Source organism: Cricetulus griseus, chromosome 8 (genome assembly GCF_003668045.3).
Source record: "Cricetulus griseus strain 17A/GY chromosome 8, alternate assembly CriGri-PICRH-1.0, whole genome shotgun sequence".
NCBI classification, from domain to species: Eukaryota; Metazoa; Chordata; class Mammalia; order Rodentia; family Cricetidae; genus Cricetulus; species Cricetulus griseus.
In genome coordinates this window covers 89,264,140-89,279,983 of record NC_048601.1, presented here as the reverse complement: position 1 = coordinate 89,279,983, position 15,844 = coordinate 89,264,140, and the positions used below count along the sequence as shown (strand labels likewise).

Genomic DNA, 15,844 nt, shown 5'->3' with positions numbered 1-15,844 from the left:
TAGACCAGGCTGGTCTCACCTGCCTCTGCCTCCCGAGTGCTGGGATTAAAGGCATGCGCCACCAACGCCCGGCAAAATAAATCATTTTTTAAAAGACGTGAAGTTTATGGTTCTGTGAAAGTATAACTAGCTACCAAGTTATGCATAAAGTGCAATTATCACTTCAGTTGCAGGGAAGCAGAAAATGGAAACCTTTCTGAGGCTGACTTGGGGCTTTTTGAAACCAAGAAGTCACCATGTAAAACTTGGCAAAGGGAGCGTGCAGTGTCCTTCTGGAGATCTGCAATACACATTATCCTGAAGGCTGGGTGATTTGGAAAATAGTGTTTTTTTTCATTATTAGCTTATATGAAAATCGAGTCTGTGAACATGGTTTCTTGTCTGAGAATGGGAATGAGTGGACTTTCTACACTGTCTTTTTTTTTTTCAATTTTGCTTCCTTTCTTATGAAAAATGAACAGAATAAGATCAATAAAAAACAAGCAAGAAAGCAAATCTCTGGGACAATAGAACAGTTATTTTGCGGCAAGAAAAGATGAAGGAGAGGAAATGACCCAAATTGAGGATGCAGCAGAAGAGAGCTTGAGTATGGGAAAGTCCCAGATAAAAGAAAAGGCGGGGAAGGCGGGAGGTGATGTCCCGTCACCCTGTCCCTTCTCAGACTCCATGGCTGTCCTGGCTTAAACAGGGTAGCCAGCTCATCAGCATGCAGTTGATGATTTATCCAGCTTGCTGTCAGAGACAGCACTGTCTGAAGACTCAGCAGAGAATGAGGAAAAACAGGCAGGCAGGCCTGTGAGCAAGCCAAGACGGCAAATCACTGAGAAAACACGAACAACAGAGCGCTGCTCGTCTCATGGTGTGATCTTGATTAATCCCAATACACGGGAGCTTTCATGTGTGGGTCTCCTGGGATGTGTAGTCCGTTTGTACTGATCCTGGCAGAATGCAGTACATAGTATTTGTAGCAAACAAGCCTGCTTCTAAACAGCGCTTTAGCTCCAGCAGACACCCCTGTGTGCTCTAGTGTAATCCACGCTTGGCTGCTAATTACAGCTATTCCCTCTGCGTGCTTATGGCTTTGCTGGACACCAAGGCCTTACTTTCTTGTCCTGCAGAATTCCAGGACTACAATAGATCTTACCCTTATTCTACAGTACTGTCTTTCAACAGCTCAATAATTCTGCATAACTGGTTCCAGCTTACATTGTATCTTGGACTGGGAGCAGGGTAGGGGAGTTAGAATGTACCAATGTTTTTCTGGGAACATTCATCCTTATGTGCTGCCAAAGTGTTGAGGATATGAGGTTATTATTAAGGTCAGCAGTGACAGGCAGTTGGAAACATAAGCAGTGGGGGAAGGGAGGCAGAGGCAGACCCAGTCAGCTCACTGACTAAGTAATTTCATCTGCCATTCTAAAAGCCCAGAATTAAAGGCATACCAGTGAGTGGCAAACACATCGGATGGCCTGTGTGTAGGACTGTTACCACAGTCAGGTATTAACCACCACACACACACAGATACATGGCTGTATCTGTCCTCTGTGTAACCAGCAACACCTCAGAGCCCATCCTAAATCTAAACAGGAAACTTCTAGAAAAAACTACACTTAAAAAGACGGAGAGGCATACACACTAGAAATAAAATATATGAATCTCCAAGGACTAAGAAACTAAAGGACTGGACATGGCTATGGGATATTCACTACGTGCAGCCAATATAATTTTCAGTGTTGTATGGACGAGAGAACTTCAACACAAAGTTAAACGACAAGGATCATAGCTGTAGCAGAGAACACAAAGAAATCATCTAAATTCAGTGGCTTTTCTTTCTACCAAAATGTAGTTTGTGTGTGTATGACTGGTGTACACATGGGTTTGTATGGGTGTGTGTGCATGTGGGTACAAGTGTGTGTGTGTGTGTATGTGTGTGTGTGTGTGTGTGTGTGTGTGTGTGTGTGTGTGTGTGTGTGTGCGCGTGCGCACGCGCACAAAAGACAGAGGTCAACATCAGGCACCTTATGTCACTCCCCTCTTCTTTTTTTGAGGCAGGCTGTCTCACTGGATCTGGAGATCCATTCAGCTACACCTTCTGGCCAGTGAACTCCAGGGATCCTCTTGTTTCTATGTCCAGCCCCTGTGCTGAGGTTACACACGGCACCTGGCTTTTTTGGGTGCTGGGGACCTAAACTCAGGCCCTCATGTTTGTGCACCAGGCACTTTACTGAGTCAGCCATCTCCTCCACCCACAATGCGGCTTCTTTTACAAAATGATTGATTGTCTAAATCAGTGCTTTTACATATGCCCATGTGGCCCAGGCTTGTCTTGAACTCACTATGTAGCTGAGGATGACCTTGAACATCCTGCCTCCTGCTCCGGAATGCTGGAATGTGCCATCCATGCACCACCATGCCCATTTTATGCATTGCTGAGGAGGAGACCCAAGATTTAGTTAGGCAAGTACTCTACCATCTTCAGCTGCTAAGTTATTTTTTAAGTTACTTTTTCATTTGTATACAAAGAAATGTGATTCATCATGACATTTTCATAGCTATACAATTATACTCTGCTCTCATTTGCTCCTCACTGCCCTCTTCCGCCCCACCCCCCATGCTCTCCTACCCTCCCAAGTTTGTCCTCTGCTTTCATGTAACACACACTCCACTGTTATCTCTTATTCTGTCATCCCCATAGTTCTTTTTCTCCTTACAGTCCCTTTCTAACTCCATGTCTTACACATGCACACAAACACACACACACACACACACACACACACACACACACACACACACACTAATGTAAACCTAGATTCTGCACATGAAAATCCAGTGCTATTTGTCTGTGTCTGGCTAGTTTCAATTAATATAGTGATTTAATATAGAGAATATTCTCAAAAGATATTTGTAGATAAATTTTATGGCATTTTCTTTAGTATAAGAAAATACTAGCTTTAATCTGATATACAAGAGAAGCACAAACACAAGAGAAATAAAACAGCTATAGGCTAGGTTTGGAGACACACATCTTTAATCCCAGCACTTGGGAGGCAGAGGAGGTGGATCCCTATGAGTTTGAATCTCTATGGGGTGGAACTCTACACATTGAGTTCCAGAACAATCAGATCTTTGTAGAGAGACCCTGTCTCAAAGAAAGAGGAGGAGGAAGGCAACAATGATGAGGAGGAGAAGGAAAAGAGGAAGAAGGGGAAGGAGAAGAAACAGGAGAGAGAAGGAGAAATTCAAACTCGGCATCGAACAAACAGGATGAGTGTGCTTCGAGTATTTGCCCCACCCTGTGTCTTAGAGCTGCCCACCAACTCCATGGGCCCCTGAACAACTAGAGAGGGAAAAGCCAATTGTCCGGTCTATTCTTCTACTGGCATCTTGTAAAATGAGAGTTTTCACACTCAGGATGGACTCTTGTGTGACTGGAAAACCAAAGGAATGTTACCCAAACTTGCAGCCTGTGGTTAATATTTTCACTAAACCATTCCAAGTTTCTTAATATAAACACAGTCCCCTCCTTCTAATCAGCCAGCTTATCTGAACATTGAGGCTTGTTGACTTTCTCAGGGCTTTGGTTGGTTGTTTGCTCTGAGGACATTGGCCTCATATAGTTGATAATTTGGAAAAGGCATTGTAAGAAAGCCTGGCAATGAATGCAGTGACTGCTATCAAGCGCTTCCAGAAAAAGAATCTGGTTAGTCACTTGGGTCCTTTTATCCACAGGAAGCCAAAAGTCTGAATCTCACACACATTCTTGAACATTTGACAAATACTAAAAATTGGGTTGGTTGACTATAGTACTTAACACTGTTCTTTATGAAATCATATCCCAAGGCCAGTTTGGTTTGCCAAGAACAAGTCTCCGCTCAGTCCCTTGGCAGGGACTCATCACAGGACGCAGCAAGCAGCTCCCTCAGCAAGGATTAGCTATTCCTAACTTTAAATTTGAAAATGGAAAGGATGCCTACTCCCCCACAAGATGACCCAGGTTGTGACCTAAGAGTCATCAGGGGACACTGGACATGCAGTCCTGTGTAGAGCTGTTAGAACAGACTGGAGTGATCTGAGAAGCCAGCCTCGCTTAGTGTTCTCCTTCCTCTAGTATTCAGGTCCAGACTGTCAGCCTTTAACCACAGCCTCTGGACTTAGAAGTTGTCATTGTCAACCATCTTAAAGATGATCTAATCCAAAGCTATCCAAACTTTCCTGGATCATAGCTGAAGAATCCCTTAGTAATTTTTTTTTTCAAAGCGCTCCTAAGCCAGAAGCCAAAGTGACAGTCTCACTTGTCTCTGCCTCTCAAGTGCTGGGATTCAAGGCATGCAGTCTCACTTGTCAAGTAGGTGGGTCCAGACATTTAGTAAGCATTCTCATCTTGACATATTGGGAGCTGTTTGTAAACAAGCACACACACTAAAAAGAAAACTGTATTTTTACTTAATTCTTAACTACATGTATTGCCTGTTGGGATGTGTATACTTGTGTACACAGTTCATGGGAAACCTTGGAGTCTGACTGAGCTTCACCACCCTATTCATTGTTCTATGCTGACTCTCAGATAGTATTTATTTTTATTCTTTTAAATAGCAATAACCCAAAAATCCACCTTTACAAAACAATGGCATCAAAAAAAGAAAAACATAATATGAAGCCAAACATGGTGGTGCCTTTAATCCCAGCACTTGGGAGGCAGAGGCAGCGGGAGCTCTGTGAGTCTGAGGCCATTGAGGTCCTACATAGAATGTTCCAGGAAAGCCAGAGCTACAAAGAGAGACCCAGTCTCAAAAAGAAAATAAAAAGAAAGAAAGAAAATATAGTATGAACTACTGTTATGAAGTATTTCAAGCTGTAATTTTACCTGATGTCTGAAAACCATGAAGTATTATTAATTCCCCTTGTAAATCCCTAATAATTTTCTGTGATACCCTTCCTTCTATTTCATAAAACATCCCAGGGGACCTCAATGCAGGATTTTGGAGTTTTAAGTCTAGTCTTAATATCTCACTTCACTGAGAAGCGAAGTAAGTCCAAGAATAATCAAGGAACTTTCTCTACTATAGCCTGATTATAAGAGAAATTCACATCAGAAGCTGTGTTTAGAATACTAAGAGTTTACCCCATTTTCTAAAACTTAACTCAATCTCACAGGTCTTGAATCGACAGAGTAAATGATGGAATAGAAACTAATCCCAGATTTTAAGGCATCCCTGGCTTTGCATTCACTATTTGATGGTCCTCAACATACTGATGAAAAAGTAATTCACAAAGAAGAGAGGGACTTGTGTAAGTGAATTTGTGTTATAGAACCAAGAGTGGCTCCCAGTCTTCAGACCCTCTGCCTGGGACTTTCTCATCACCTCCTCACTGGCCTAGCCCATCACCTCCATTTCCCGTCTTCCCCTATCTGGAGACCCTCTTGTACTCTTCCTAAAACACTATACTTTTTCTTCCCCGTTTCTCTTTTCATTTCCTTAATGTGTTCTACTCGTACTTCCGAAGACCACGCATATTTATAGATCCACTCTCTTATAAAAGAACAAGCTATTGTTAGGCTATTTATAATAGTAGTTATAATTTTCAAACTCTTTTATAACTACGAGAGTCATTTGACTAATTATTGCCCAATGAAATACATGTAAAGGTAATATGTGCAATTTCTAGTAGCCTTGAAGGGACAAAAAGGTACACATGTACACTTGCTTCTATTTGCTGTCTGAAGTAAAAACCTGGCTGGAACTGAAAGCTCCATCTTGGGCCATGTGGAAGAAGCCGCAGGAATACCGAGATGATGAGAAAACAACATACAAGGAAGTTGAGTCTTTCATGAGCCCTGCTCTGCTTATCTTTGGACTTTGTTTACATGGAGAAGACACACAGTTACATAGTATTGAAGTCACTGTTATTTTAGTGTTTTTGTCAGAGCCAGTTAGATCTAGTGCTAACAAAAAAATAATACAATCATAACAACAATGTAATAAGTCATAATGTACTTTATAACACCTCCTGCTGAGTGCTGGTGGCCCACACCTTTAATCATAGCACTCAGGAAGCAGAGGCAGGAAGATCTCTGAGTTCGAGGCCAGCCTGGTCTACAGAGTGAGTTCCAGGATAGCCAGGGCTATACAGAGAAACCCTGTCTCAAAAATATAAAACAAGACAAACAAACAAAACTCCTACAGAGACTAACTCTACACATTCAAATCATATAATATCTAAGGATGCATAACTTCAGACATCTGTCAATAACATACAAAGCCAAACTTGCTATTACACCCTCGAGAATAAAGTTATTTGTTTACAGCCCATTCCTCCCATAGAGACATTCTGGGAACATTATAAACCGTGTGAGTTCTGACTGAAATATATGAAAGAATTAATGTTTTCATGAGAGGAGAACTCCTCCTATAAAATTAATCCACTTCAAAATGACAACCTAAATATTTCATCTTCATTCTTGTTCATGACTCCAATAATGACATAAAAGAGTTTGTAAAACATAAACCCGGTAAGAGAATAACAAAAGCAAGAGGGAATGGCATGGCTTCCCATGCTGCAGTAGGTGGTTCTATACCCGTGCACACACAGTCAACACTACATGAACTCTTAAAGCAGAACACTTGAAGCAGATAGGAAGAGGAGGAAGATGAGGAGTTGAAGGGGAGGAAATGAGGGGTGGATTTTATTAAAGCATATTATATACGTGAACAAATTCTGAAAGAGTAAAAAAATGTAATTTTAAAAAACACTCTGAAAGCTAACACAGAGCTATTGTTTCTTCAGTCCCATGCCATAGACTGCCCCTCCCCAATATCAGATGACACAATGTTTATTCCTCAGCAGAAGGTAATGACAGGGATTCAGGACTGGTGGTATCTAGGCAAAGTTGAAATGGAGGCACCATGCTAAAAAAATAAGCAGATTACATGGAAATCTTTATAGTGCACTTTAAAAAACACATCCTTTGGTGCCCTTGTCTCCACCAAGACCAAGTTGACCTGGAGACTCTCTGCCTTCCTCAAGAATTCCTGGGCAAAGGAACTGGTGTTGTTGGTGTCCTTCTCTGTCTGAAGCCTCGCTATAGTTATGCCCATAGTCAGCCCCTACACCAAGTATGCCGCCATGATCAACTAGGCCACACCCTACAACTACAACTCTGTGTGAGGTAATGGAAACATGCCCGATGTGGAACCTGTGAACGCTCCTACTGGCGGGAGAGACCCCCTTGCCTATTGCCCCCCAATACAAATATGAAAACAAAACAAAACACAAAACCCACCTCTTTTATTCCCAGAATGCTAGCAACAAAACTTAAATATTCCAGGAAGGAAGGCAGGAGCTACATGATTCCTTTTAGGAATGCAGCCAGGTCCTTGTAGCACTATAATTAAAACCCAGAGACAGATATTGGGGTCTGAGCTAATGATCAGATAAGCAAAGCGGCCAGCCACTAGACAGTTCTCACCTCTACCAATGCTCAGACTGAAGGGGCGATCCACCTGACCTCACACTGCTCCCAACTGCACTGTTGCTCATACTCACTGAGACTGCAATGTGTTCCTGTTCCTCCTGCCTTATATTCCTCTCTCCACCCAGCCATATACTCCTGTCTCTACCTCCCTAGTGCTGGGGAAAAAGTGTGAGCTCTGTTTCTCTTTTAGACTGATTCACTCTCATGTAGCCCAGGGTGGCCTTGAACTCATAGAGGTCCATCTTCCTTTGTCTCCTGAATCCTGGGATTAAAGATGTGTACTATGGCTGTGGTTGGCTTTGCACTCTGATCTTCAGGTAAGATTTTTTAGATGATAAACAAAATATCACCACAGGCCATGGTATCTACAGACTGCCTGTGTTCCCTATAAGTAAGTAGCCCAATTCACCAAGCTTGATCCATAGACTTCAGAGTTTCCATTGCCTTTTAAATCTCATTATCATTGTGTGTGTGTGTGTGTGTGTGTGTGTGCGCGTGCGCATGCGCGCGCGTGAGCACATGCGTGTGTGTGAACACCTAAAATACATGAAAAAAATGGACTGAATCTGTAGTAGATTAAAGTTATCTCCAGGAAAGGTGAGGTGAAAGTCACATTTTTAAAGAGAATGAAAGAATATGTGCACATGCCACACAGGTACACAATATAAACACATAATTAAGAATAATAAAAATAAATCTTTTAAATTATGAATTTTCACAATCATAGGGTAAAGAAAAAAGTTTGAAAGGTTTTAGATTTAAACACACACAAGTTTAGGCCACATTAGCCCAGTGTTAAGAATGCTTGTCTAGCATCCAAGAGGCCCTGGGTCCAATCCTCAGAACCATAAAATAAATGACAAAACAAAAGCACGTTTAAGAGTCACCGTGAGTAACCAGAGGGCAAAGGTGCTTGCCACTAAACCTGACAACATGAGTTTGTTCGATTCCTGGAACCCACATAATGGAAGGGTTCCTTAAGTTGTTCTATGATCTCCCATGTGTGCCATGGTGCATGCGTGGGTGCGTGCGCACACATGCGCGCACGCACACACACACACACACACACACACACACACACACACACACACCATATACAAATAAATACATGCCAAAAAGAAATAAAGTGAAGGAATCTCCCTGGGGGCTAGGAATACAGTTCCACCTTTAGAGTGCTGACCTAACAAGCATGAAGCCCTTGGTTCCGTCCTCAGAACAACACAAAACCAGGTAGCATAGTGCACACCTGTAATCCCAGCACTTGGGAAATGGAGGCAGGGGTCAGAAGTTCCAGGTCATCCTCAATGAGTCTCACTGGGATACATAACACCCTGCTTTTTTTATTTATTGATTCTTTGTGCATTTCACACCATGCATTCTGATGCCACTTATCTCCCTGCCCCCTGGAATCTGCCCTCTGCCCTTGCAACCCTGCCCCCCACAAAACAAAACCAAATTTAAAAGAAAACCCAAAATCCAAACCAAACCAAACAAAAACAATAAAAAGAAGAAGAATCTTGTTGTGGAAACTGTTGTAGCAGTACTTTCTCATCGGGGCCACCAGTTTGAAAATAATAACATGGAGACTTATTATTAATTATGAAAGCTTGGCCTTTAATTTGGGCTTGTTTCTAACTAGCTCTTATAACTCAAATTAACCTGTTTCTATCAATCTAGATTCTGCCACGTGGCTTTTACCTTTCCTCAGTATGGCACATCTGACTCTATCCAGTCTGCTAGTGAAATCCAAGAGCGTGGATTCCTCCCCCTTCCTCTCTCTCCCTGGAAATCCCACCTATCCTCTCCTGCTTAGCTATTGGTCATTCAGGTCTTTATTACACCAACCACAGCAATATATCTTCACACCGTGTACAAATATCTCACCAGTTGTAGTGCGGCCCATTGAGACACACAGTTTACCATTTAGTCCATTCATCGTTACTTGCAAGTGTTCATTGCCACAAGTTATTGGTCTGGCTTGAGGCCTCTGCTACACCGCCTAATGGGCCCTCCCTGAGACTACTCTTGGATTTCCTATTGTTGTCCTGTGTCATGGAGATCCTGCTGTTTTGGATGTGCAGGTTCTTTCCTTTCTCCTGCCCCAACGGTTCATAGATTTGGTTGGTGGCGTTGGGGTGGGCCAACTCCCAGCCCTGCTTCTGGGCCTGGGTGGCAGCTGCTAGCTTACTAGTTTTCCCTCATCATCAGTACCTTGTGGAGGGGGCTCTCCAGCACTGCCTTGACTAGCTCACTGGATGAAGCCTGCAGCAAGAAGTGGGTCCAGTTCTCCTGCTGTCAGTCCCTCAGATCCAGGTCCCCCTCACTTATATCACTAGGACCAGTTCTACTCTTTTGGCCAGGCAAGGTCCAGGGCCCTCTCTCCCAATTACTGTAGCAGGCATATTGGGGGGGGGGGATCAGCTGTCTCGCTCTAATGCCCTCAGGACTGGCTCACCTTCAACCTGACAACTGGGCCAGATCTACTGTGCCGACCTGGCAGGGTACAAGGCCCCACTTTCTTGTGTACTATAGTTGGTGTGAAGCTGGGCTAGTTCTCTCTTTCTTGTGACCCTAGGTCCAGCTCTCTCACCTGTCACAGGTAGCAAGAGGCAGAGCAGGAGGGCCTCTTTCCCTCTCCCATGTCACCTCATGGCAGGGAGGGGGGATGGCAATAATACCCTGTTTTAAACAAGAAAAGAATCATGGTGGCAGCAGATTTCTTGGTAGCAACAGTGGAAGCCAGCAAACAATGGAGAAATGTCTCCCAAATCATAAATCTTCTAAAGAAAATGTGAAAGTAAAATAGTGGACTTCAGAGCAGCGCAGGTCGGCAAGATGTCGCAGGACAAAGAGAAAAAGAAGAAAGAAAGCATCTTGGACCTATCTAAGCGCATTGACGAGACCATCCGAGTGAAGTTCCAGGGTGGCTGGGAAGCCAGCGGGATCCTGAAGGGGTTTGCCCCACTGCTCAACCTGGTGCTGGATGGAACCATTGAGTACGTGCGCGACCCTGATGACCAGTACAAGCTGACGGAGGACGCACGGCAGCTGGGGCGTGTGGTGTGCCGTGGCACCTCAGTGGTGCTCATCTGCCCCAGGATGGCATCCTGCAGCAGCAGGATGCCTAGGTGGAGAGCGACCTGGCCCCAAGGACCTCCCTTTCTGTGTGAACTTTGTTTGGTGGTTTGCTTTTGGATTTTGTTTCTGGTTTTTTATTTTGTTTTTTAATAAAATTGCCCACTTGAGCGCCCCGCCCCCCAAAAAATAGTGGACTTCAGTTATTTAAGATCTTAACGTTTTTCTCAGGAGACTATTGGAAGACAAGATCTAAGATATAGACTTTGTGCTAACACATGTCTGTAATCCCCACACTGAGGAGGCTGAAGTCGATCTGTCAGGAGTTTGAGACCAGCCTGGGGGCTATCGCTAGAAAAAGTATGGGAAGGAAGGAAGGATATGATGTCTCAAAATAGCGTGTGAAACAGGAACAGGAAATAGATTGCAGGACTGTAATATAGAGGTCGGAACACAGTGCTTAACTAGTGTTCTCCAAGCCCTGGGTTTGATTCCCAGCACTCAGAATACTGGCCATTCAGGAGGTAGAAACACAAGGATCAGCAGTTCAGTGCCAGCTATGTTTGGCCTGAAAAACTAAAGCACATATTTTGTGATCCTTTATGGAAAAAGGTTCCCTTGCCCTGAAGGACAGTGTAGCAAGCTTAGAGGACAACTGCCCAAACTAGAACAAACCAAGAGAGTATCCAAGAGTGATCCTAACAACCACCCCTGAAACAAATGGACTCCCCAAAGTCTTCAAATGTAGTTAAACAGGTGGGAAGGATCAGGGGACAAACTGGCTGCAAATGCACAGAAAATTAAATAAATGAAAACCAAGAATATTATTCAAATAAATAAATTATATTTTTAATGTGACATTAAATGGTATTACTACACTAATTTATACTAAATAGTATACTACACAGTTCAGCTATGAATAGCATCATGTAGTCATAATAAGGCAAACCCCAAGTAGTAAACAAAACACAATCACAATGTAATTGCATGAGAATAATTGGAAATCTGGAGATGTTCAGGCAATAATGAGAATACTGGTGAGCGTACAAGGAAGACAAATTCTCATTTTTTCTCACTGCCAACAGGTATGGGCCTGGAACTAAGCAGTGAAGAAGCAGCTTTGTGAGAAGATATGGTGACAGGATCAAAGTGAAGAGGAGCAGCGAGAGGCGTTCCAGGTGGCTTCTTTCTGTGGCTGGGAAGTGACCTGCTATTTTCTCTAGGAAGGCCTGTGAAAATTTTATTTATTTATTTATTTATTTATTTATTTATTTATCTATTTGAGACAGGGTTTCTCTGTGTAACCTTGGCTGTCCTGGAACTCACTCTGTAGACCAGGCTGACCTTGAACTGACAGAGATCCACCTGCCTCTGCCTCCAAGTGCTGGGATTAAAGGCGTGCGCCACCACTGCCCGGCTGAACAATTTAATTTTTAAAACTATGGCTATCCTTGACACAAATACGAACCAAATTTAATATCAATCCGAAAAAAGAAAAGTTCTCACATCAATTTATAATCAGGGCACCAGGTAAGTTTTTTTTTCACAAAACAATTATGAACACTCCCAGTTTGGTTTCAGAAACAGGGATCTTACTTTACTTACCAACATTAAACTGATAAGTAACTGTGAATGGATATTTAAGAACAGATTGCTGCTCAATCCTTGGAACCCCTTTATTTTGTTAGACTCTGTTTGACTGGCTGCTGAGAAGAGCCTATCTGAGTGCTAGGCGCTCCACTTGATCACCCAGATCCACTTAAAGATATAATGGCAGAGTGTTTATATTCTAAAAGATAATATAGTAAGATAGTTAACGTAAGAATGGGCTATCGTATTAAGTAGGTTATCCAAAGAAGGGTAAACACTCCAGAGTTCTAGCTAAAAATATATACATAAGTGTAAAATGAGCATCTTGCTGTTATGGTTACAAATAAATACAGAAGGAGAATATTGCAGTGGTGGTACCTCCCCAGAATGGTCTTTAGTGCGTATTATCTTTCAAAGTCACAGAAACACAGCATAGATATTTCACATGTCCTAGATTCTATAAGAATTGTAGGGCTGGAGAGATGGCTCAGCAGTTAACAGCACTGGCTGCTCTTCCAGAGAACCTGGGTTCAATTCCCAGCACCCACTTAGCAGTTCACAACCATCTTTAATGCCAATCCTAGGAAATGTGACAACCTCTTCTGGCCTCAGGCACCAGGTGTGAATGTGGTACACAGACACAAATGCAGGCAAAACACTCCTACACAGAAAACAAACAGATAAATAATGGAAATGTTTTAAAAAGAATTCTACATAGCGTCATGATTTGAGAATTTATACTGATATTTGACAACCAATTTAAAGTTGGCTAAATTAGTAATCTATTGTCTAGCAGGTTTATGTGGGTATTCCTGCTTTTTAGTTTGAATGCTCTTAAGTGATAATCACCATGTGGGAACTTTCCTTTTGTCCAGCAAAGCAAAAAAACGTTTATAAGTATGCTCATCCACATCCATTTTGTTGGATGTGGTTGGGGGAGCATGTGCTACTTAGTTAAATTTTAATTGCATTTTAAAATTGGGCCTTGAACTCACAAAATAAATCTGAAAAATCAGAAAGATAAAGTCTATTTACCTGTATCTCTAAGTAGCCAATTATGGCTTCTTCTGGGATGTCTTCAAGCGCTCTCCCTCTTCTTAATGGAATGCAGCAATTGCTGCTCAAAGCACCACGGTGAGGACATTACACAATTTTATCTGTCTCCGTTCTATTTCTGCTTCAAGTTGTTGCTACAGTGAAGCACTATAGAGTGTGCTTTCTATCATTGCAGAGGCCAGATAAAGTAGTTTAACTCGTACAGCAAATTGCAGAATTATACATATCAATCGCCAGCTGCTGTCTGCAGATTATGCCTGTAAAGATAAAAGGCATTTTTCACCTCTCAGAAAAATACATTTCCAATGCTTTCTTTGCCTTACATATAAATTATCTCTTAAGGGGCCAGGTGCAATGGGCAGAGTTGGCGGTCTTCCCAACACAGCTTTGAGTTTGGCTTTCTAAACATACTTGTTGAGTCAGAAATCACAGAAATACAGAATTTAGAGTTTAAAAGACACCAAGTCACGGATTGACCACCACTCCCTGCTTCCCCTACACTGCACCTTTTGCCTTCAGGGCAAGAAAGGAGTGGGGGTGGCCCTCAGGAGAGACTACATTGAAATGGATTCAATTGCTTTTCCTGTGGTTCACCCTGCCTGCGCAGGTGGCTGGAGGAATCACAAATCCACATCAATGTAAACCTAAGAGAGAACTAGAATTTGGAAATGAGATTAGACATCCAGGCAGCCCTCCAGCTGTGCTGCAGATGCAGCATGAACACAAGCCCGTTGCAAATACATATGCTATTTAATCGGCTGATGAACATCTGATAGAACACCACTCCTTCCAGACCAGTTTGGAGACGACCCCGCAGGGCAGTTCTGCACATGGGCATTAGAGTTTCTGAGGCATTTGACACTCCAGCTTATTTCTTCCTTATAGGATTTCTACTCCGAGGTCTACTCCAAAACATTCTTTTAAAGGCATTTCTGTGTAGAAAATGGCTAGCAGAGAGGCTGCCTTGAGGTAGAGGTTAACGGAGAAGTTATTGACTCCTTGCCCTCCATGTGTTTGCTACTGTTTGGCCCCCTACGTTCCTGTTTCTGCATACTCTCATCTGGTGAAAATATCCTTTTTCCAATCTGCTCTAAGCAAGTCCACAGTGCAATCCCAGGTGTTTCTGAATGTAAGCTTGGGTCTGACTCCTGAAAAGACTTCTCTGCAGAACCTCACAATACTATCGTCTTCTAGAAGACAAGTCAAGGTGGAAGTTGAAGGGAGACAACCCTTCATATTTTTGTACCCTGCCCTACCACAATCTTGGGATGGCCAGAGTCTCATTCTTTGGGTCTTTATTCAAATGTCAACTTCTTGAGGTATTTCAGAATCTTACATTTGTGTGTGTGTGTGTGTGTGTGTGTGTGTGTGTGTGTGTGTGTGTGTGTGTCTTTGTCTGTGGCTGTGTATGTGTGTCTGTGTGTCTGTATCTGTGTGTCTGTCTGTGTCCTTGAGCACATTAGGAGATGTCAAAGGATAATTTGCAGGAATGTTCTCTCCTTCCACCCTGTGGGTCGTCAGGCTTGATGGTAAATGCCTTCACCTACTAAAACACCTTGCAGTTCTCAGAACCACATTTTTTTTAATAACAAAATACCCCAACCTCCTGTCAGGCTTACCTTGCTCATGAATTATTGCATAATTATTTTAATTGTTCATCCCCCTTATCTCTTGCATCTTTCTCTCATTAGAATGGAGGCTTAATAAAGTATTGTATTTCCAGGACTCAGCAAGTACTTGGAATATCATAAATGTACTATACATCACAATAAACTTACTATATATACACAATATACACAATCAAATCACACTTTGTGGATGAATAAATACTGAAGGCTACTGAGAAAGTTGGCTTATTTCTGATAAATACATGAGTCATCTTTTACTATGTGATTCAGCAAAGACAACTAAAAAAAATCAGTTTTCATTCTTTGATCTAGGCTGATAGTAGACACTATCAAGGACATTTCTAGCAGAAGAGTATGAACAATTTAAAGCATGCAGTGTGCTCTAGAGAGGTTTTAGTCACTTTTATACCCAGCACCGAGTCCCGACAAGTTCTCACTTCACTTAGAACATTGAGACCTACAGAAGACAACCAACAGATGTTTACCACATAAACAGAAACACGCTTCTTATCACCACATTTTTCATTGAATTAACCCCTCAAGTTTCATATATTCAGATGTGTGTACTTTATATAAATTTATAGGGAAATGCTCCAAAGGGGAAACTTCTGTGGCTAAATGTTGCTTTTTTTTAAAGCATTTGGAACTACAAGAAAAGAAAAGCACCAGTTTAGTCCTTAATGTAAAACAAAACAAACAAACAAAAAAACTCACAAAAAACAAAACCAGGTTCCTGTTCTGCCCTCTTCTCTAGATGCCACACATCCATTCCTGGCATCTCAGTACTGCTACGATCAGTTGCTTTCTCCGGTAGTTGTGGAATGTGGAATGCCAGTGTAAGTCTGTGGACCTTTCTCTTTCTAATAGTCACTACCAGATGCAAACAAGAGGATATGTCCCAGCATGCACCCCTTGCTAAACTCTAAGCCAAGTAAAAGGGAAAAGAAGATTGATTTAGGTAATAAATCCAAGATGCTTGTTGAGTGAACTGTCAAGTAGATTCATGTCATGCCTTGTCTGT

At 42.3% G+C, this 15,844-nt stretch overlaps 1 pseudogene; it reads left to right on the top strand.

Annotated features, from left to right (window-relative positions):
* Window positions 1–10,299: 10,299 nt before the first annotated feature.
* Window positions 10,300–10,602, top strand: LOC100758727 (annotated as a pseudogene).
* Window positions 10,603–15,844: the final 5,242 nt, after the last annotated feature.